The 22,845-nt window shown below is 48.9% G+C and overlaps 2 protein-coding genes across 3 annotated transcripts in view; one reads left to right on the top strand and one right to left on the bottom strand.

Annotated features, from left to right (window-relative positions):
• FLRT1 (fibronectin leucine rich transmembrane protein 1) overlaps positions 1-21,750 on the bottom strand; it is a 210,621-nt gene extending 188,871 nt beyond the window's left edge. The window contains exon 1 of the mRNA XM_048511900.1: positions 21,438-21,750. The gene's annotated coding sequence lies outside the window, so the exon portion shown is untranslated. The remainder of the gene's footprint in view (positions 1-21,437) is intronic.
• The window catches only part of MACROD1 (mono-ADP ribosylhydrolase 1), a 419,553-nt gene that overhangs the window by 247,191 nt on the left and 149,517 nt on the right, over positions 1-22,845 (top strand). The window lies entirely within an intron of this gene.

The raw sequence follows: 22,845 nt of genomic DNA, 5'->3' as shown, positions 1-22,845 counted from the left end.
ATGTGCTGCTTGGTCCTCAGCCGCCCAGCAGCACATAGGCCTCCGTTTCCTCATCACAGCTGCTAGGTATATTTTCAACTCTTGATAACATCTCACAGGACAATTAGACAGACTGTATGCCCACAGCTTCTCATTGGCAATCATGGTTAATTGTCATTAATAGACCTTGTTTGCATTACAAGAAATACCCATTTAAGCCCCATGCATAACACCGCGTGACTGTCACGCTTTCCGCCAGGCCTCTCCCCTGTGCTGCTGGAAATGGAACTCGCTCTCTACGCTCCCAATTTTCAGACGCTCTTTCGCTCGCTCCAGTGCTGGAATTAGAAAAAGGACACCGAGAGTCTGTGCCCCCAGCAGCCCGCTTGTTCCGACTGCGAGGTCCCTTCCCTAAGAGCAGAGCTCTCCCTCCCACTCCCTTTCATTCAAATGACTTTGCCCTCTGGACAAAGAGCCACAACTCCTGTCTGAATTGCCAGCCTCTGTCTGGAGGAAGATTCCAGAAGCCAGCGAATACCATTTTCTGGGCACCATTAGCCACTGGGGGCAGCGACTGTTGCACACCGAATGCCGAAACGCTGTCTCTGGTGACTAGCCAAGCAGGCTGGTGGAGGCTGCAAGCCACAGACCACGATATGCATCGTCTGCACATGGCAGCCACATGGTATGGGCCGTGGGATCCATTGCCCAAGGTTGCCCGCCTTTAGTGCCTGGAGGTCTTGCTGCCAAATGACAAATATGTTAGAAGTGAAGGACTGCCTCAGTGACAGAGGAGGACTTATCAGTAAGTCAGATAGCTAGAGAGGGTCAACACACTGACCACCTTTCTCTATCACACTGACACTATCCCTTTGATGTGTAGATTGCTACTCTTAGGGAACTTCCTTCCTTCCTTCCTTCCTTCCTTCCTTCCTTCCTTCCTTCCTTCCTTCCTTCCTTCCTTCCTTCCTTCCTTCCTTCCTTCCTTCCTTCCTTCCTTCCTTCCTTCCTTCCTTCCTTCCTTCCTTCCTTCCTTCCTTCCTTCCTTCCGCCTGCCTGCCTGCTATGCTTTGCCTCCATGCACTCTGTAATGCAAAGGTATATCTTACCAGAGAGAATTACCACCAAAATATGGCATCTAGACTTTGGGACTCAGACAGAACCCATCTTGGCATTTGGCAATGCTAGGCAAAGGCCTTAATTTGCGCCATACACACAGGCCTGGCCGTGGCATAACACTGTTTGTGTATATTGCCCAAGCTTCTTTTTGAGCCGCCCATAAGAGCTTATCTCAGAATCAGTGTCAAAACTCAGGCGCAAAATCTGAGTTTGAAAAGGGCCTCTGGATGTTATAACTGTATAATATTGTTATCATCAGATCCCCTTAGGTCCTCAACTGGGGTTGGGGGTGGGGGCAGCCAACTCAATATCTTGGCTTTAATAGTGAGCCAGTACAGATGGGAGTTAGCATGTCAGACCAGAGACCTGAATTTAAATCCCCAGCCAGCTAAGAAACTCACCATATGGCCTTGGACCCAGAGGCGTAGCTCCAAGGGGACAGGGCAGGGGGGCACGCAACGCACTAGGCGCATGCCACTGTGGGGGCGTGGCGTGGCATGGCGTTCCGGGGTGGGGGCGGAGGAGGCACCAGTGCACCGGGCGCTTTTTCCCCTTGCTACGCCTCTGCTTGGACCAGACATTGTTTCTCTCTCTCACCCAGCGTGGTGTCGTGGTTAAAAGCAGGTGCAATCTAATCTGGGGAACCGGGTTTGATTCCCTGTTCTGCCACTTGAGCTGTGAAAGCTTATCTGGTGAACTAGTTTAGATTGTGCATTCCAACACAGCTTGGTGACCTTGGTCCAGTCACAGTTCTTCGGAGCTCTCTCATCCCCACCTGCCTCACAGGGTGTTTGCTGTGAGGGGGGAAGGGAAAGGAGATTGTAAGCCCCTTTGAGTCTCCTTGCAGGAGAGAAAGGGGGGACATACATCCAAACTCTTCTTCTTCTTATAACCTACCTCACAGAGTTGGTGGAAGGATAAAATAGGAGGGAGGCAGATCATGTTGCCTACCTTAAATTCTGGGAGGTATGGTGGGATAAAAATGGAATCGATAGATAATCCCAATATGCATTTTTAAAAGACTTCTAGTTCTTCAGATTTCTGAGATTGGTCTGATAATTTCAGAGGGTAGCCATATTGATCTGTACCAGGAGAGCTAGATTCGAAGCCCAGTAGTACCTTAGACACTAACAAGATTTTCGGTGCATAAGGTTTCAAAAGTCAAAGCTCTTGAAAACATATACCCCAAAATCGTGTTGATCTCTAAGGTGTTACTGGACTCAAATCTAGCTGTTTAAATACTGTGATACCTAACATTCAAGTCTTAAAAGGGCTGGAGAGAAGGAATTTAAAAAATCCCCAGTTATGTATTGTCCACTGCTTTTAAAGCCTTATATCTCAGCTCCCAGCTTTCCTTCCTGTTGTCTGAAATATCTCAAAAGCGTTATTTTAAAAAAACAGGGTTAATTCTACAGAGCTCAGATCACGTTGCAGACAGACAGACAAGCCATGTCACTCATCCCCAGTGATTACATGTGATGAGGCAATATCCCCCGACACACTTACGCAACTGTTGTAATAATAGGGTTGATGCCTGGGAAAGGAGAGCAGGGGAGGGAGGATCACATTTTCCCTGTGACAAAAAACTGGGGAGAATGTGATTTCCCTGCCAGAGAAAGGACCATGGCCTGGATTCTGCCTATTGTAAGCATGCATTTTATTGTGCGAGCAACCATTCAGGCGTGCAGAAATCGGTCTCCCTAAAGCAGCCATCAGAGTGTAGAAAGGTCAGTTCTGGGCAGTATTATAGGGGTTTGCTAGGCAAAAGGATAAGGCTGGAAAGTGCAGGTTTCTGCTGCAGGCGTAGTGCCCAGGACTCTTCATGTGGCCAGTGGTGGGATCCAAAAATTTTAGTAACAGGTTCCCATGGTGGTGGGATTCAAACAGTGGCGTAGCACCAATGGGGCTGGGCGGGGCACGACGGGGGCATGGCCGGGCATTCCGGGGGCGGGGCATTGCTGGGCAGGGCTGTGGCAAGGACGCAGCCACTGTGCCAGTCCTTGGGCGGGGAAACGAATGCACGCAGGTGCAGGCTGCCACGCATACCGGTGCACCTCCTGCTAGACTGCTTCAAGTTCTGCGCACTACTGCTGAGGAGCGGAGGAGGGGCGTAACTAAGGCAAAAATCAAGTGGCAAAATCACCAATTAGTAACCCCCTCTCGGCACACACAAATAATTAGTAACCTACTCTCGGGAACCTGTGAGAACCTGCTGGATCCCACCTCTGGTAGAATCCTAGAATCATAAGAGTTGGAAGAGACCCCATGGGCCATCAAGTCCAACCCCCTGCAATGCAGGATCACAAAATCAAAACACTCCTGTCAGATGGCCAACCAGCCTTTGTTTAAAAACCTCCAAAGAAGGAGACTCCATCCCACTCCAAGGAAGTGCATCCCACTGTTGAACAGCCCTTACTGTCAGGACGTTTTTCCTGATGTTTAGGTGGAATCTCTTTTCCTTCACCTTGAACCCTTGACTCCTGGTCCTAGACTCCGGAGCAGCAGAAAACAAGCTTGCTCCCTCACCAAGATGACATCCCTTCAAATATCTAAACAGGGCTATCATGTCACCTCATAACCTTCACCAAACTGAACATACCCAGCTCCCTAAGTCTTCTTGAATTGCGGTGCCCAGAACTGTACACAGTATTCCAGGTGAGGTCTAACCAATGCAGAATAGAGGTGCAGTTACATCTCTCGATCTTGACACTATACTCCTATTGATACAGGCCAGAATCTCATTGGCTTTCTTGGCGGCACAGGGCTAAAAATTGGCCTTGGTCCAGCCCAGCATTTCTGCTGCCTCCAAGACCCATGTAGAGTTTGGAAGTGACTGGAATTTTTTGGATTTCAGTTTAAAAGACCCCCAAAAATTTGAATATCCCAAAAAAAGCTGACCCCCCTCCCCCGCTGCCGCCCATATTGGTATAGGGATTCTGCTTTAAAAATTTTTTTAAAAAATGTCTCGATCTGTTGAATTTGAACCCAAACAAGTGCTGAAAAATAAGGTTTAATGTCATAGAATCCATACTCTCCATACTCCAAAGCAGCAGTTCACAACCTTTTCAGTATAGTGACCCACCCAAGGACCAAATTTACTTGGTATGGTGACCCATGCAGGGCTGGCCCGGTGCGTTTTGGTACCCTAGAAAACTGTGACTTTAGCACCCACCTGGTTCAGTATTTTGTTTTCTACAGTGGCCAACCAGGTGTCTTTAAGAAACCAGCAAGCATCACACAAAGGATGCCTGAATGCTAAGCGAGTGGCATTCCGTCATACACAGCCTCTACCTACATCCCAGCCTTTGACCACCCTCTGTTATCCCTCTAATCTCCCCTCAGATTCTAAGAAACCCACTCTAATAGTCATCAGGTTTTACTTCAGCATATATATGCAGTGAAGGAAATATACCAACGACTCTGTCTTACAAAAAGATGTTAGTAGATTGTCCATTCCTCCGCCACAGAACTCAACCTGCCAGATCTTTTTTGTTGCAGAATGCTCTGCCTGGGTCATAATGCCTGCCAGCCCTGCTCCCCCCATCTGTTTGAAAGTTTGATGATAGTCGTTCAATGAACTATAAAAGTACCATGTTCGCCATGTATCAAAGTACCATGTTCACTATTGCCCAAAATAACGGTTTTGACAAAGGCAGTGTGTAAAAATGAATGATAATTCTCATATTCATTCGGGGCGATATTCTAATGCAGAAGCATACAGTTTTCTCAACTGCTGTGCCTCAACTGACCAAACTAACATCTTTATTTGAGACAGAATATAATATATGAAACGGACAATCCTATCCATACCTCAACTGGCGGGTGGAAGCCTCTTCACACCCAGATCCATGAGGAAAGATAGAGATGGGCAAAAGAGCAACACAGAACTGCAGAAATGCTCGTGAGCTGAGGGGTGCCAGTGTGGTTTAGTGGTTAAGAGCAGGTGGATTCTCATTTGGAGAACTGGGTTTGATTCCCCACTCCTCCATCTGAGTGGCAGAGGCTTATCTGGTGAACCAGATGTGTTTCCGCACTCCTACATTCCTGCTGGGTGACCTTGAGCTAGTCATAGTTCTCTCAGAACTCTCTCAGCCCCACGTACCTCACAAGGTGTCTGTTGTGGGGAGAGGAGGGAAAGGAGCTTGTAACCCACTTGTAACTTCTTCTTCTTCTTCTTCTTCTTCTTCTTCTTCTTCTTCTTCTTCTTCTTCTTCTTCTTCTTCTTCTTCTTCTTCTTCTTCTTCTTCTTCTTCTTCTTCTTCTTCTTCTTCTTCTTCTTCTTGAGGGTTCTGTTGCCAGTCCCGAGTGGCAGAGTGGGGGGAGAGGGGCAAAGGGGCAGCCCGGAATTGGCAGAACAGAAGCGGGGGGTAGTGGTGTGAGGGAGCAGCCGGCAGAAGTCTGCTTATTGTCCGCTTTTATTATTCCGACTCCAGAGTCAGCAATTCCTTTTACAGCTGTTAAGCATGAAAAATCCACTTCTCCGGTTCGTGATGAAGAGAACCAGGGCTGGGGGCGGGGGGGGGGGGGCTGATCATATTTAATGGCCCTGTTAACATAGCGGCTGATGTGCACGCTGGCGATAGCCATTAGGGATGACTCGTTGGGCCGGATCCGGTAGCGGAAGCCTTTAAGATTTATGGAATGTGTACAGGCGACCGTAGACTGAGTGATAATGTCGCACAGAAACTGGGCTGCGCAGCCATGATGGAAGCAGGTTTCCAGTTTGCTTTGCTCCCGTAGTGAGAAAAACGTTGGCGTTGCCTCCATGCCCAGTCAGGGAGAAATGGGAACAAAGGTAAAACTCTCCTTCTAGTGCAGGCTAGCACAGCAGACAGCCCAACTCCTACGCTGGCTGGGTGCTGACTGCTTGGTAAAGAGGTGTTTGCATTCACCCGGCATTGGACCGCGTAAAGGTTGAGGGAGACCTGTGATATCGAATTGCATTATTAGTGTGGCACTGAGGTTGCTGTAAGAACTGCGATAAAGATTCAGTGGGTTTAATGTGTTTTCTTTGGAGAGTGCACGACGGCTCTTGACAGAAGTGTAGTGGATGATACGGGCCACTTACATATGGGTTGCTTGCCCTATGCTATCGGGGAGCAGGTTTGTTTCAACTTCCCACAGCCTTGTGGTGCTTCTGCGCACCTCCCCGTCTTTCCCCAAACCTGCTTTGCCGTAGTGTTTTGAGAAAGATCGTAACAAAGTCTGGGAAGAATCCGTGCGGACAGGAAAGTCTGGATCATCTCTAGCCTGCAGTCATTTTCCCTGCCACTGGGGGGCTTTTTAATCTGCAAATGAACATCATTATAGCATGATAACAACCTGTATATTGGGTCTCTGAATTCCCAGCCTACCTACCTGCCTACCTGGCTGCCTATCTGTCTGTCTAATTAAGTCTCCAGCCCCTTTTCTTGCATAGTTATATCTTTCCCCTTATATCTCCACAACAATAGGGACTACTTAGTTTGTTAAATTGAAGTTATTAGAGGTGCTTCTCTAGTCCTGTGGAATACCCCTCTACTCTCACCAGTTCCCCTTACCCATTTGGGCTACTACAGTTTTGACTGTGCTGTCATGCATAGTTTCATGCCTCCCCCCCCCCCCGCCCCTCTCTTTTCAGAGCTACCGTTCTCAGCCATGCACAGAGCGAGGATCTCTGCTTCTTGCCAGTAAAAAACATAATAATCTTTCCAGAGCCTCTGCACGCTTGCTACTTGCCACGACAATTTATGCAAAGTGCACACGTTATGCAAATGTTATTAGGATTATTTGATCTTGCAAATCTATCGTCTGATTTATGAGACGCAAATTGCATTCAAGTGTCGGCAGCCGGTGTAACAGGGCATCCAAGGCCGTTGCTTCCACGCTGGCTTAGGTGTGCTGCCTACATTGCAAGGCACAGAAGCCAGATCCCTCTGATTCGGGGTGCTTTGCCGGCTCGTGTCGATAGATTGAGCTTTCTGTTTGAGCCTTTCTAGAATAGGTTGGCCTCCTCTGTAGGTATATACCTCATGCCTTCACTTCATGCATTTAATGATTTGTCTTTGCAGAGCACCTTTCCTTCATCGCTGTCACAATCAGTTTTCCCCACATAGAGCTGCCATCAGGAGCGTACCGCCCAGGGGGACATATGGGGGCAAATATCCCCAGGCTGCGGCCACGTAGTCACGTGGGGGGTGGGAAATCATGCCCCCTCACACCTCTCCCCCTTCCTTTTTGGTCCATACACTGAATTCAAGACCTGGTGCAAAAAAAAAGTTGTTTGGGGTTGTGGTGGGGGAGGGCGGCTGCCCATGGGCAGCGGGGAGGGGGGTGGGGTGGAAAACTCAGATTTTGCACTGGGCTACATTTTCCAGCGATATGCCTCTGGCTGCTGCCATTTATTTATTTATTACGTGGTATCTTGGCCTGACTTCTGCTATGGAGCTCGGAGGGGTGTCCATGGGGATGCCCGTGAGGTGTCCCGTCCAAACACTGTCCAGTCCCAGACCTGCTTAGTTTCATCACAGTTTTCGCATCGTCTGGCTTCCAATGATCCACTGGGTCCAGGGGGAAAGGCAGCAGGGAGGAACTTCTAGATAAGTGCTGTCAAATCGCAACTGACTTATGGCGACCGCCACAAGGGGCTTTCAAGGCAAGTGAGAAGCAGAGGTGGTTTGCCATCATTTTGCTCTGCAGGGTCTTACTTAGTGGCTTCCCGTCTAAGCACTGGTCCTCCTCAACCCCCAAGATACCTTGCCACTTTCTCTCTCAAACTTGAACTGAAGATCAAACTGAACTGGATCATGTCAGAATCCTGTCTAGTTCTGCATTCTGTTTCCATCAGCAGCCAGCCAGATGCTCCAGGAAAGACCACAAGCTGGGCATGAAGGCTTCATCCTTCTCCTGTTTGTTTCCTAATACATGGTTTCAGTGGTAGCGTGCCCCTGAACATGGAGGTTCCATTAATCGGTGGCTACTTGAATGATTTTCTTTTTGTGAAATGGTCTAATCCTCTTTGAAAACTGGTAGCTACCACCCCACCTTTGTGACTAATGCTGGATTCCAGAAGTTAAATAACCTGCTACATGAACACATGAATCTACCCTTTTACTGAAGCACCTATTTAATAATAATAATAATAATAATAATAATAATAATAATAATAATAATAATAATAATAATAATAAGAAGAAGAAGAAGAAGAAGAAGAAGAAGAAGAAGAAGAAGAAGAAGAAGAAGAAGAAGAGGGGAAGGAGGAGGAGGAGGGGGAGGGGGAGAGGGAAGAGGAGTTTGGATTAATATCCCCCTTTCTCTCCTATAAGGAGACTCAAGGTGGCTTACAAGCTGCTTTCCCTCCCTCTCCCCACAACAGACACCATGTGAGGTAGGTAGGACTAAGAGAGTTCTGAGAGAACTTTGACTTGCTCAGGGTCACCCAGCAGGAATGTAGGCGTGCGGAAATACTTCTGGTTCACTGGATAAGCCTCTGCCACTCAGGTGGAGGAGTGAGGAATCAAACCTGGTTCTCCAGATTAGAATCCACCAGCTCTTAACCACTACACCACTCTTGGTCCCCCAAGTTCTGTGCTGGCCGTTCAGACAGGTAGCAGCTCTCCAGGGTTCTAGGTGGAGGCCTTTCACATCACCAATTACCCAATCCTTTTAAACTGGAGACACAGGGCTGGGATTGAACTTGGAACCTTATGCATGCAAATAAGAGGCTGTCTGTCCCACTTAACCCAGGGCACTCCCATGTTGCACGAAGATGTCTCCCCATTGTTTCTATCCTGAATGTGCCGCAAATCAACCTTGCTGAGTGGCACTCCCCTTGAGGTGTACGATTATGAGAAAAGGAGAAAAAAAGTTTTCTGTCTTCCGTCCCTTGAGCCCCCAGAGCATTTCGTTTTCAATTTCGAACGCATCCCCCGGAATTGCACTTCCGACACTGTTAGCATTCAGGCCGGCTCAAACAGAAAGCTCAATCTATCGATCATGAGACAGCGAGGGTCATAAACCAAGGGTCGTCGTCGCAGCGTTAAAAATACACATGGAATTGGTAGTCCTCGCGGGTTTTGTCATCAGTGCCAGCAAAATGTTTCTATCATTCCGCGCTTTCATCATTGGGCAAGTGGCTGGGAGCAGCCGGGAGTTGCTGGAGCTGGGGGAATCAAACCCCCAACCTGCTTATTATGCGACTGTCACGCTGCCACAGAAGTGGGACTTGGGCAGCACAGAGGCCTTGACGCCACCCCACCCCGCTCTTACATCAGCTGCCAGCTCCCCAGCGGCAGCAGCAGGTTTGCAGAAAGAAACAAACACACCTATGCCCTCACCTGGAAATCACAGAGCTGAGTTTTTCTTCCATTTCGAAAAGCTTCATGACACATAAACCTGACCAGGAAGAAAAGTTCAGCTAGAGCCAAGAAAGCTAGAAATATACAGCTGGAAAGGTCATCCAGTCCAACCCCCTGCACAAGGCAAAGAATTCACAACTCCCCCCCCCCCCCCCCGCACTCACACACACACACACACACACACACACAATCCCCAGTAAGCCCCACTCTGGGCCTAGACTAGAGGAACACCTAACTTCCTGCCTAAATATAGCTTAGAAGAGCCTGCCCTGACCTGGATAGCCCAAGCTAGCCTGATCTTGTCAGTTCTTGGAAGCTAAGCAGGGTCAGCCCGGGTCAGTATTTGGAAGGGAGACCACCAATGAGTATCAGAGTCATGACGCGAGAGCAGGCGATGGTGAATCACGTCTGTTTGTCTCCTCCCTTGAAAGCCCTGTGGGGTTGCCATAAGTTTGGCTGTGCCTTGATGTAAAAAAAATGGAACCTCCCTATGCCACAGAAGTATATCTGTCAATATCAGATTGTGGGGACAGACAACAGCAGGAGGACAAACCCTATGGTGTTTTACTTGTGAACTTCGCAAAGACATCTGAATGCAGCCCTAGAGGAACCTTAAGTTCAAGCCAGCAAAATAACTATTCTTTTCTTTGAGTGTTCTTTGGTAAGCCTGATCATTGCCTTTCCAGAGGAACTGGCTGAGGCCACTGTGAGAGACAGGATGCTGGATTCTGGATTAGATGGGCTACTGGTTAGATCCAGCAGGGCTCTTCTTATGTTCTTAACAGATTGTGATTAGAACCTGCACGTGCAGAGGCAATCTACCTCTGAACCTCAGACACTGGGAAAGAAAAAGGAGGACACCGGTCACCTTCCTTGACCTGCTTGCGAACTTCCAGAGTTGTCTAAATGGCCACAATTGAAATCAGGATTCTGGCCATGAGAGGTTTTTGTTCCGACCCAGCAAGACAGTTCCAAAGTCCTTAGTTTTTCTACCTGCTATCCACAGAAGGCTACTACATTTTAATCTGTACTAAAAGGAAAACGAAGTCTCACAGACTCTAATAATAACGTTGCAGCTGCTCCTGGGTTAAGGGTGGGGGGAAGAGAAGGCCTTTGTTCAGAAGCAAACATTCATTCAATATAACGCATCTCTAAAATTTAAAGCACCTGCGCGTCAACAAAAGCAGATCCCCGGAACACGAAAAGAAAACAAGGGTCAGGGTGAATAATCCGCACAATTTGATTCTGGAAGCCTTTTAACTTTGGGAGTTGGGCGAGCGGCTCCTGCCATCTGCTGCGAGCAGAGCCCGTGCAGTACCAGCAGGATAGCTTGCCCGATCCCTTTCCCCACAGATGGCAGAGGGAGGCAAGGCCGTCTCCCAGAATCCAGGAAGGTGATTAGAGATAAGCATGTCGGAAGGCCTGCCCTCTGCTGGGAACCACGGGAAGGTCTGCTGGGCGAACCCCTGACCCACACTGTTCAGTGGCTGTGCTATTCAGTTACCCAGTGGTGGACAGCGAAAAGGAAAAATAAAGAATATATAGCAAGCCACTACAGCCTCCAGGATTTCATAGAATCATAGAGTTGGAAGAGACCCAATAAGTGTAAACCCAACAAGCCATCAAGTCCAATCCCCTGCAATGTAGGAACACACAGTCCAAGCATTCCTGTCAGATGGCCATCCAGCCTCTCCTCAAAAACCTCCAAAGAAGGAGACTCCATCACACTCCGAGATAGTGAATCCCCCTGTCGAACAGCCCTGACGGTCAGGAAGTTTTTTCTGATTTTTCGGTGGAATCTCTTTTCCTTCACTTTGAACCCATTACTCCTGGTCCTAGCCTCTGGAGCAGCAGGAAACAAGCTCGCTCCCTCACCAACATGACATCCCTTCAAATATCTAAACATGGCTATCATGTCACCTCTTAACCTTCTCTTCACCAAATTAAACATCCGCAGCTCCCTAAGTCTCTTCTCGTAGGGCATGCATCCCAGACCTTTTACTCTTTTGGTTGCCCTCCTCTGGACCTGTTTCAGCTTCTCAATATCCTTCCTGGATTGCAGTTCCCAGAACTGTACACAATATTCCAGGTGAGGTCTGACCAATGCGGAATAGAGAGGTACAATTACATCCCTCAGTCTAGTCACTATGCTCCTATTGATGCAGCCCAGAATCGCATCAGTAGGAGTATAGTGTCTAGACCAGCCATTCTCAACCAGGGTTCCGTGGTACCCTGGGGTGCCGTGAGCATGTCCTAGGGGTACCGCGGCAACACTACCGCCCACCCCCTCATTTTTGTGGTGTCTCCCACTGGAGCTGGCCCATGGGGCAGGGCCTGCCACAAGGCCAGCAGCCACACACCCCCCCAGTGCTTCCCTTCACCCTGGGAGGGGAAGGTGGGGTGTGTGGCAAGCAGGGGCAATGGGAGGGGAAGGTGGAGGGTGGCAGCAGGGGTACCGTGAGATATGAAGAGTGAGGTCAAGGGTACCCTGACCTCGAAAAGGTTGGGAAACACTGGTCTAGACTGAGGGATATATAGCAAGCCACTACAGCAGGGGTGCCCAACTCTGGTGCTTCAGATGTTCATGGACTACAATTCCCATCAACCCCTGCTAGCATGGTCAATTGGCATGCTGATGTAAGCTGCAACATTTTAAAAAAGACTTGCTGGTGCTGCCATATGGGGGAAAATAACACAGGGCGTTTTAGGGGCGGGATCTATGGGAAGTCCGCCCCAACAGGTTTTTTTAACTGTTCTAAATCTGTGTTTGTTGGCCCGTGCGGAGTGGGTCTCAGATACTTTGCCAACCTCTGGAGCCGCCCTGATGCTGAGAGCTGAAGCATTTCTTGGCCTTAGGAGTTGTTCTTTGTGCATCCGCAGGTTGCACAAAATTTGCTGCAAGGTTTGAGGCGCGTTTTGCATGCACTTGAGAAAACGAGGGGTGGATATTTGCCGTCTCGAGAATGTAAGCCGGAGATGGGATTAAATTCAGGGTCGGTCCAATTCGGAGCTCGTTTTAATAAACAAATCCGTGGATGGTTTAATTGATTAATGCGAACAGGATAATTTTAATTAAACGGGCAGCAAGCTCAGGCCCGCTTTGTATATTTTTCATTCTGGAGCAAAGAAGGAAGAGTACATAGAGAATGATGTAACCTCTTTGGGTCCCTCTTGGGGAACAAGGTAGTTATAAATGAAGCAAATAAAGAAACAACCATATAGTGAGAGCTGGTAATATGCAAACACATTTACATTTAATTAGCCCGATTCCAGAGAAGAGCCTGTTCTCTCTGCATTTCACAGCCCCTTTGACCTTGCTGTTTGTTTGTCCCGTAACCTCCTGAATAAATGTCGGCCTGGTGAGGACTTTGGTGTGTGTGTGGGGGGGGAAGCTCTCACGGTGGTAGAAAGTGCCATCAAATCACATGACAACCCCCTAGGGTTTTTCAAGGCAAGAGATGTTCAGAGGTGGTTTGCCATTGCCTGCCTCTGCATTGCGACAGGGGACTAGAAGAAGATGGAGTAGTAGTAGTAGTAGTAGTAGAAGTTTGGATTTATACCCCACTTTTCTCTCCTGTAAGGAGACTCGGTGGCTTACAAGCGCCTTTCCTTTCCTCTCCCCACAACAGACACCTTGTGAGGTAGGTGGGGCTGAGAGAGTTCAGACAGAACTGCGACTAGCCCAAGGTCGCCCAGCAGGAATGAAGGCGTGCGGAAACACATCTGGTTCACCAGATAAGCCTCTGCCACTCAGGTGGAGGAGTGGGGAATCAAACCTTATTCTTCAGATTACAATCCACCTGCTCTTAAGCACTACACTACACCGGCTCTCCCATCCAAATACTAGTCAGGGCCAACCCTGCTTAGTTTCCAGGATCTGACAAGTTGGGGTGAGTGAAGCTCTAGTCCACTGAAGTTCATGCTGGAATTAAATCCTGTGTGTCTGTAAGGTGCCGCCTGACTCCTGTCTATCCTTGCGGTTAATGGATGAATCATCTAAAAGGTCCAAGATTAATCAACTGTATATTATTCAGTGGGTGATCAGCCCCACTATAAAACAATAATCCTTAACCTCCCCTATGAACAAGGTTGGGATGTCCATGTGTACTTTTAGTAGGGTTGTCCACAGAGGCATATCTGCCCAGTGACATGGGGTACCCAATGTCCCCAGGCACACACCAACTGGTCATGTGGGGGGCTCAAAATTGGGGAGATCCGTATGGACGGGGTGTGTGTGTGTGTGTTATTCAGATGCTGTAGATGCTGTAGAAATTTGCAAGCCTCACCCCAGCTGGTGAAATTTGCAATCAAGAGTTACACTTACAACCCAGACCAGTGAGGGAGGGGTTCCACACCATGTGGGGGGGGGAGTGCCACGCCATGGGTGGGGACGCCCAGAGGAGGTTTTGCCTCCGGGCACAATCTGGGCCCCATACGCCTCTGGTTGTCCACCTCCTGGGGATCTCTTGGAATCCCAGCTGATGTCAGAGATCAGTTCCCCTATAGAAAATGGCTGCTTTGGAGGGAAGCGGGGGGGCTGTGTGGCATTGTGGTCCTCCTCTCCCCAAACTCTGCCTCCCCAGGCTCCATCCCCAAGTCTCTAAAATGTCCCAACTTGGAACTGGCAACTCTAACTTCTAGGGCCTGGTGCCCACCTGACTCCCGAGAGGTCATGCTCTCTTCTGCCATGAGACCAGAAACCTGATTTCAGAAATGCCCTTCAGTGCAAAAAGGGGGAGTGTGCAATATTCTGCCCCCCACTAAATCTCTTCACGGGCTTTGCAGGAGGTTGAAGGAGGACACACTCAATGAAAGTGAAAGGTTGCTTTAGCTCCACACCAGTCTAATTGCAATAGAGTGCCCTGACCTGGGTAGCCCAGGCTAGCTCGAACTCGTTGGATTTTGGAAGCTAAGCAGGGTTGGTTCCTGGTATATACTTGGATGGGAGACCACCAAGGAAGTCAGGGGTTTCGCTGGAGAAGAAGGCTATGGCAAAGCAACTCTTGCATTAGTAACCCTGCAGGGTCGCCATAGGTTGGCTGCAATTTGACGGCATTTACCACTACCATAAAGTCAAGGAGAGATGGGATCTCAGTAGCAAACTGCACACTTTACATTTTGATGGTCACAAGTCCTGTCCCCAGGTACACAGGTTTCAGGTAGTGGTGCAAGGAAGACCTTTTTCTCCCTGAGACCTAAGAAAGCCATTACCAGAGGAAGTGTTGCTGGACTAGACCGACCAGTGGTCTGACCCAGCCAGCCCTGGCAGTTCAGGTGCCCTCCCAAGCAACTATGCTCGTAACATTAGGAGATAATGAGGAGATAAGACCGTGGCCAGTCAAGTCCGGCATCCTGTTAGCTCACAGCCGAGCAGCTGCCTCTACGAAGCCAACAAGCAGGACGGCCGCACCTGCATCCTCTTGCCCTTGCATCACAAGTGATATCAAGAGGCACACTTGTCTGATACTGGAGGGAGTAGAGAGCCATCATGACCAGTAGCCGCTGCTAGCCCTGCCCTCCATGAATTTGGCCATTCCCCTTTTAACCTTCAAGTCCCTCCTTGGCTGCTTCCACACAGAGCTTTTACTCCCCATCTCCCCTCCCAATGGAAGGTGGTTTCAATTTGGGTTCTTCCAACCTTCTGAGTTTCCCCCAGTTCTGCTCTGATTTCCCCCAGAACCACTTTGCAAGGGCGTACCACCCAGGGGGGCATATGGGGGCAAATATCCCTGGGCTGTGGCCATTTAGAAATTGCCCCCCACACTGTTTTTCCTTCTCCCCCAGATCCATACACTGACTTCAAGACCTGGTGCAAAAAAAATGTTATTTGGTCGTGGTGGGGGAGGCTGGCCGCCCATACGGAGGTGGGGGGCGGGGGGCAGAAAACTCAGATTTTGCACCGGGCTACATTTCCCCTAGATATGCCTCTGCTGCTTTGGAGTGATCTTTCCTGGAAGATACCACCTAAAGCATGTTTAGGGGAGTGGGGAAGAGAAGGTGCTGATGGATGTACCTCTCCTCCCGAAATCGTAGCCTCAGCCATTTTCCTTCCCTCCTGCCCGCCCACCCTGTCCACTGGCATGTTTCCCCCAAGTTTTTCTTATCTATGGGACTTGCATCACTACAGAATAGCTATGTACACCCTATTACAATATACCGACTACCGATAACTTTAAAAAAACCAGGCAAAAAGCGTGGCGGTGGAAGTAGTGGCAGCGGCGGCAGCAGCAGGAATGGGAGGCAGGAGAGAAAAGGAGGGTATCAATCTCGGGGCTCTGCGGTAATCAGAGCAGAATGGGGAATCCTCCCCATGCAGAGACAACCCTGGCCAGTTGACAAGGCCAACGCCTCCTCTGCATGGGGAGGATTCCCCATTCCAGGGGAATGTTTCCAGGGGACATGGCAACCCTGCCAATCATTCCCTGTGCTGCCCCTCTGCCTGCCGCCAGCTGCAGGGGACTCAGCAGTCCCATCCCTTGGGCTTCCTCTGCGTCTCCAGCTGTTTGGTGCATTGGCACCAGGCCTGGTGCACCCTACTGTGCTTTTTTCCCGAAGTCTCCTTCCAAGATGGAGAAGGGCAGCGATGTCCTTTCCCACCGACACACATTGATGCACACACGACATGGGCCCGATTCCCCCACTTTTGCTAGACTTGAGCCCCATCCACCAGGCGAGATAAAGCTGACGAGGCCGGACACTCGCTGTTCCAGATCTAACTGGCTACACTCAGTAACAGGCCTGGCACGCTGCCATGGCCACTCCCGGCTTTTGCAAACTGCACTAGAAAGAATGTTCTTTCCCCCTGTGTCTCTGTTGCAGAGTCCCAATAGGCAGAGCTGCTGGGAGCCCAGTCCTAAGCCAGCGTGGTGTAGTGATTAAGAGCAGTTGGATTCTAATTTGGAGAACTGGGTTTGATTCCCCACTCCTCCACCTGAGTGGCAGAGGCTTATCTGGTGAACCAGATGTGTTTCCGCACTCCTACACTCCTGTTGGGTGTAGACAATTTCAAGAAGGAATGAAATAAGAGGGTTGGAAGCTTTTCGGGTTACCATACCTGTGCAACAGGTCTAATAGAAGATGCCACTGAAGCCTTTCAACTCTATTCATCTCTAACGCAGTTTGTTATGCTTGCAACTGGTAGTGTTCCTTCCTTCCTTCCTTCCTTCCTTCCTTCCTTCCTTCCTTCCTTCCTTCCTTCCTTCCTTCCTTCCTTCCCTCCTTCCTTCCTTCCTTCCTTCCTTCCTTCCTTCCTCCCTCCCTCCCTCCCTCCCTCCCTCCCTCCTTCCCTCCCTCCTTCCTTCCTTCCTTCCTTCCTTCCTTCCTTCCTTCCTTCCTTCCTTCCTTCCTTCCTTCCTTCCTTCCTTCCTTCCTTCCTTCCTTCCTTCCTTCCTTCCTTCTTGACAGGTTGGGATAGCATAGTTTTGGCCTTTTCCTCTCCTAAACTCAGACATTTCTCTTAAACACACACACGCATGCGCACACGCGTGTACATGCGAAACCTTTTCTCAATCTTCATTTTTTAATCTCAGGCACTACATGAATCTTGTAGAACCTGCAAATAGCTGTTGCAGAAAAACCCTCTCTGGGCTAGGGTTTAATTTGTTAAAGGAGCCGTGCTGGAGTCTTTGGCCAAAACCCTCACCTCATTCTGGGGGGGGCGGGGTTGAAGGCATTCTGCCCATGTTCAGAAACCTACTAAAGACCAGGGCCGCAAGCTTTGATTAGCAGATCACTCCATTAGAGCGTTAGCTGATTAATCGGTGAGGTGTGTGTTTGGTGAAGGGGAGGGGTATCGTTGGAGCTGAGATAAGGGTAGAATTGTGGGGTGGGGGTTAAAGATCATCCTGCTTCTGGTATGTTTGCGGAAGAGACTGAAGGGAGATCCTAAACGAGGCCTTTTCTTCTAATTGTGAGCAGTTCCTTTTGGCTTGCTAAATTGGAAGTCTTTCCTCACAGGGCCAAATCTGGTGAATCGGAAATCCATGATTATGATACCTTAAAAGCCAAGGGATCAGAGAATCTGGATCAGGAACATGTGTTGCTGTAGGATTTTAATTTCCCTTAAACCCTCCCAACTGCTGCCCCTCCCAGTCATTTTCTTGGCCTTCCTAGAACTGCTACTTGTCCCTGTGAGAGAAAGCCATACATGGTCAACCGGTACATTTTCTCTGTGGATCAAAAAGAAGCTCAGAGCGGTGAGACGGGAGAAAACAGCAGGTAGAAAAGAGTTAAACCCCTTTCCCCTCTCCATAACTGCGCTTAGCCTTTTTGTAAAAAAAAACAAGACATCCCAGTTATGGATCTTCCCAGACCGTGTTTAATTTGGTCCTCGGTAAGGCTCACTTGCAATTAAGAGGGTTGCTTATGTGCAAACAGAGAGTTGGATGCGATTGATTATTGGATCGCAAGACAGAGGATTAACCGCCTTAAAAACTCTTCATTGGGTCAGCAGCCTTCAGTAATGCCTGCGCTGCAGAACTGAGCTCTTGGTATCGAGTGCAGGTTTGCGGGCCGTGTGGCAGAGAACCACGGCTCACACAGACCGCTTCCTCTACACAGACCTCTTCCTACCTTCCACGTAGCACGCCTTCATGCCTTCTCAGGACTACACTCTGAAGTCCCTTGGAGGTTTCCTTGGCTGTGCAACCACTGATGACAGATGATGAAATACCCCAGAGGAGAAGACTCTCCCCCCCCCCACCGCCCCACCCTGAGGTGTTTTCCCTGCCCTTATGTTTTACTCCTCTGCTGCTGTGTTTACTTCTGAATAGTTACAATCCTCTCTTGAAGTACAGGGGCTGGAGTTAATTTGCTTGCAGGCATGGAAATGCAAACCAGGGGACCTGGGACTATCATCTTCCTCTACTGCAAAGGACACCCACAACAATACCATGTTAAATGCTCCCACCCACCCACCCCCTCCGCCAAGCCCGGCCTATGATATCTGCAATTCCAAGATATTGATCACGTTTGTGATGTCCCACCCAGATAATTGCAAAATGTTGGGGAAAGCAGCTTTTCATACCAGGGCGTCCGTTCTTTATCTTTCGACTCTCAGGACCAGGGTTGGAAGGACTGGTCTGAGAATAACAATATGTATTTGTATAAACGCCCCTTTTCCAAAGACCGTCTTAGCTTCTCAAAGAATGTCACCTCTTATGGGGAAGAAAATTCATCAACTGATCCCCAGCGGGCTGGTTTGGAATTGTGCGGAAATTAAAAGGACGTTTATACAGTTGAATGGCAGACCTTTTGAGGCAGCAGAGCAACGACAAATGATGTGAAAAGCCAAGTTTTATAAACTTTGGGCCCAGCCTTTGGGGAAATTCTCTGGAGCCAAGCCTTAAGCTAAGCTCTGCTTCTGGTCGTTTCGAGTGGAGCTTGCGCAAGGCAGCTTCGCCATGGAACGCACCTGATTTCTGATTTCCCATCAATCCATGAGCAACATTAAAGGCCTCACTCGGAAGAGCAGATGCTAGAAGGGGTGAAACGGTCACTTAGTGCCTTCGCTGAAGATTGCAGAGTAAATTAGTCAACCCTTACGTACACACAGAGCCCTTCTGGGTCCCCAAACCCACACTTTCCATTCTCCCTCCTGTTTCCTTTTCGAGCAGACTTGATTTCTTATGCCATGCGGTTTGCTAAACACAGTCCTTTAAAACACAACTTCAAAAAAAAAAGAGGTGCATAAAAAAGAACAAAATTGAGGGGAGGGGAATTTAGGAGTCACAACCCCCTCAAACACCACATAGGCTGAAGGCTGGGAGCGAAATTAGCACCATTTATAAAATCTACCCCCAAAAATAGGTTCCAGAACGCACGCCAGCAAACAGACAGCTCTTAAAATGCCTGTCCCTCCTTATTGTTGTGTTTTTTTTAAAGATGCCATCCACCCCAGAAAGGCCTAGGCAGAGCTTAATGAATATATTGCAGGAAATCTCAATAGAAATAGATGAAAACACCTGGAAGTTTGAAATCTTACCCTCAGGCAAATCGGCTTTATGGAATCTATAGATTAGAAACCCTTGACACAGTTTAATAAGCAGCGCCTTGAGTTTTGATTATAGGCGAGATGTTCGCTTTCCCACCGGCCCTGCTGATCGAGGAGGAAGGTTGCTGTTAGCTATTTGAATATATTGGGGTGTATTTACTTGAAATCAGGGCTCTGTCCTTGTGCAAAGGAAGGAAGAAAAGGATGTACTCGCTTGAAGGTTGGCAGATTAAAAGCTTTGCTAATATAATAATCCCCTTTTGCCCTTTTCTGCCATCGGCCAGCTAAGCTCTTTGCAAACATCTATTAATTAAAGCATTCCAACTTTCCCATTGCTGAGTTGCCATTCAGAAGGCAAAACACTAGATCTCAAAAGCCGAGGGAAGTGTGGCAAATGAGGGTGGGCGGGGGGCAGCGATTTTATCTCTCTCTCTATGTACTAGAATCCAAGAATTAGGTTTACACCTGTGTGTAAAGCTGTAGATAATATAACAGCTTGTACCAGGCAAATACTGATGGGAATAAAGCCAGTGATGGGATTCAAATAATTTAACAACCAGTTCTGGTGATGGGATTCAAATAATTTAACAACTGGTTGAATACAAGCACCATGTTAACAACCGGTTCTGCCGAAGTGGTGTGAACCGGCTGAATCCCACCACTGAATCAAACCCAAGTATTAGTGGGGAAGGGGACAACTCCGGTTTTGGATTGTGCATCTTGACAAGGTGGGCAAACAGTTACAAAAAAAGCGTCATCGGGAGGGTTTGCTCCACCACAGAAGATGACGGTGTCCTGTCGTCAGCCTTTGGGGCTTCAGCCCAAAATGTCAGTTTCCATTTGTGACAATCCAGCGAGGATTTCAGTTCACTTGGTTTGAAAGAAATGAAAGAGATGACAACCACTGACTTCTTGATTTTGCTCTTAGCCGTTATTACGTTGGCCGCCCTGCGAAAGTGACTGAGAGGCTTCAAAATATGACATGTCTCTTAAAAACACACACACACACATACACAAGACAGCTAGAATTTTGCCAAACCGTTCCCCCTGCGACACTCTCGAGAGCTGCTCAGCCAGCTCCGTTTGCCAGCTCTGCCGATCGTGGCGAGAAATTTAACATTTTCCTATGGAAAGGGTGGCTAAGAGCATCCCTTTGGTGCTGGGAGAGTGTATTTGTATGCAGGGGGGGGAGGGTAGAAGTTGTGGGGGGGATCAGCTATGCATAAATGGACCAGTAGACAAAAAAAACATTACCTCGAAGGAGCATGCAAACAATTTGGTAAAAAGTCTCTCTCCCAATACAAATACGCCACATAACCTCCTTCTTTCTCTGCAGGTGCTCATATTTTAGTCCTTAAAATAAAAAGCGACTGCCTGTGGGAGCCCAGCTGCCTTCTCCCCGATCGCTGATCCGTATTTACCCCTTCCACCGTGACCTAGGTGAACAGCCACACACCTCTGGAAACCAGCAGCACAGAGAGACTTTGCAAAGTGCATTTGGGCACCCTGGCCATCCATGGCGAAACACCGAGACCCCAAAGATGCTCCCTCTCCGCCTTCCTGAGAAGTGTTGGCTGCTCTACGAATTCACTGCATGGTTTGCAAAACCGGCCAGCTATTTTGTTTTAAGGCATATATTTCTTTTAAAAACCCACAGAGAGAGAGAGAGGTGGGGAGAGACCCAAGAAGTAAACACTGGTTAGGAAGCCGAGATAGTTTGATCACACACCTTCCGCAGATATTCCTCTGCACGACCGTCTCTCTCCACTCTCTTTGCACTGTCGGATTTTTCTGCCCGAGCAATTTGCAATAACGCAATAAAAATCCAAACGCTGACCAACTGAGGCAGTGACTCTTTCCCTTTCCCCTCCCCTGGTTACAGCCAGCCAGCCCTTGGCAGACCGACCACTTGGGCTATTCAACGGATCGCCTTTTTTTGGTACCTGAGGCATCCACCAGCCTCCCAAAAATGCAACATTGGCAAAAGATTTAAAAAATTGACACGGCCTTACCTGGTCAGAGGGGGGGTTGTGCTGTAGGACTGAAGGGGGTGGTCGGGCCAGGAAGCCCCCCTGCCCCTTTTTGTGGCAAAGTTTTACCGTGCCAGCCAGCCGCTTATTCCAGTAGCAAGAGCACAATAACCGAGGAAGGCAGGCAGAGGAGATGACATGATGGGGGGTGCGGGAAAGGGAGCAGGGCACACGGAGGGGGTGGGTGCGTGTGTGTCTGAGAGAGAGGGAGAGAATGACACACATGCACACGGAGAGAGATTAGGCCGGGGGTATTGTTCCTGTGAGGAGCAGAAGGCAGCGAGATGCCGAGGTCTCTGTGAGTGTGTGTGAGTGTAGATGTGTGTGCGCGCGAGCCTGCCACACTCCGGAAAGGGAGGGTGCTGTGACACACACACGCCAGATGAGATCGAGAGCGCTGTTGGCGTACTAACCTGCCTGGCTGCTTCTGCTGCTGCTGCTGTGGATGGGATTGTGGTCCAGGCTAGCCGAGGAGGGAGCCGCTAGGCTTTTTAGCATCCTCTGGAGTTTTGCTTTGATCTGCATCTTCCGGCCTTGAATTGAACAGGCACCCTGCTCAGGTGACCACAGACGTGGTTGGAGCATTGGGGGTGGTCAGGCAACACCCCAGGCAGGCAGCGGGCCGTGTTTTTCTTCTTACCAGTGGCTAGAGGAATCTGAGTAGGGGAGTAGGCATTTCAATGAAGATTTTGGAGAGCCAGCGTGGTGTAGTGCGTACAGTAGCAGACTAGGCCCCCGGGCAACCTGGGTTTGAATACCCACTTCTGCTAGGGAAGCTCACTGGGTGATCTTGGGCCTGTCACAAACTTTCAGCCTGGCCTACCTCACAAGGTCGTTGTGAGAGAACAGAGAAAGAGAGAACGAAATTCTCAATTGTGGGGAGAAAAGCAGGATATAAATAAATAGCAAAATTTGACATTCTCACAGTTGGACTCAACAGAGATTGAGAGTGGTTGGCTCATTGTAGAGAGTGACTCTATTTTGATATTTGTGTATACTCACATGTACTCTCATTTATGTATACTGTTGATTCTGACTGGATTGTGTTTTCTTTCTTTTTTTGCTCTGCCGCATCATGTACATTCACAACGTTCTTGTGTTGATGGACTGTTCAGTTTCACTTCGTAATACTGTTCTCCCCCTATACACAGAGGTAGTGTTTGTACCTGAGGGCCACAGTTCATGCCTCTGATGAGCCAGCTGTCGAACTTGACGCCACACACACTTGGCTGAAAGGTGTCCCAAAATTCTTGGAAGTTTTCGCTGCAGCAGATTGACGCAGAGGCCTCTCAGGAATTCTTACCAGCTGGAAAACAGGATCGTGTGTTGGGGCCAGGATTGAAGCAGGCCCAGATTCTGCTGCAAAGCCGAACCTTGCCATTTTCTTGGG

Source organism: Sphaerodactylus townsendi, linkage group LG01 (genome assembly GCF_021028975.2).
Source record: "Sphaerodactylus townsendi isolate TG3544 linkage group LG01, MPM_Stown_v2.3, whole genome shotgun sequence".
Lineage (NCBI taxonomy): Eukaryota > Metazoa > Chordata > Lepidosauria > Squamata > Sphaerodactylidae > Sphaerodactylus > Sphaerodactylus townsendi.
The sequence above is the reverse complement of the archived record's forward strand: the minus strand, read 5'-3'. Positions and strand labels throughout refer to the sequence as shown.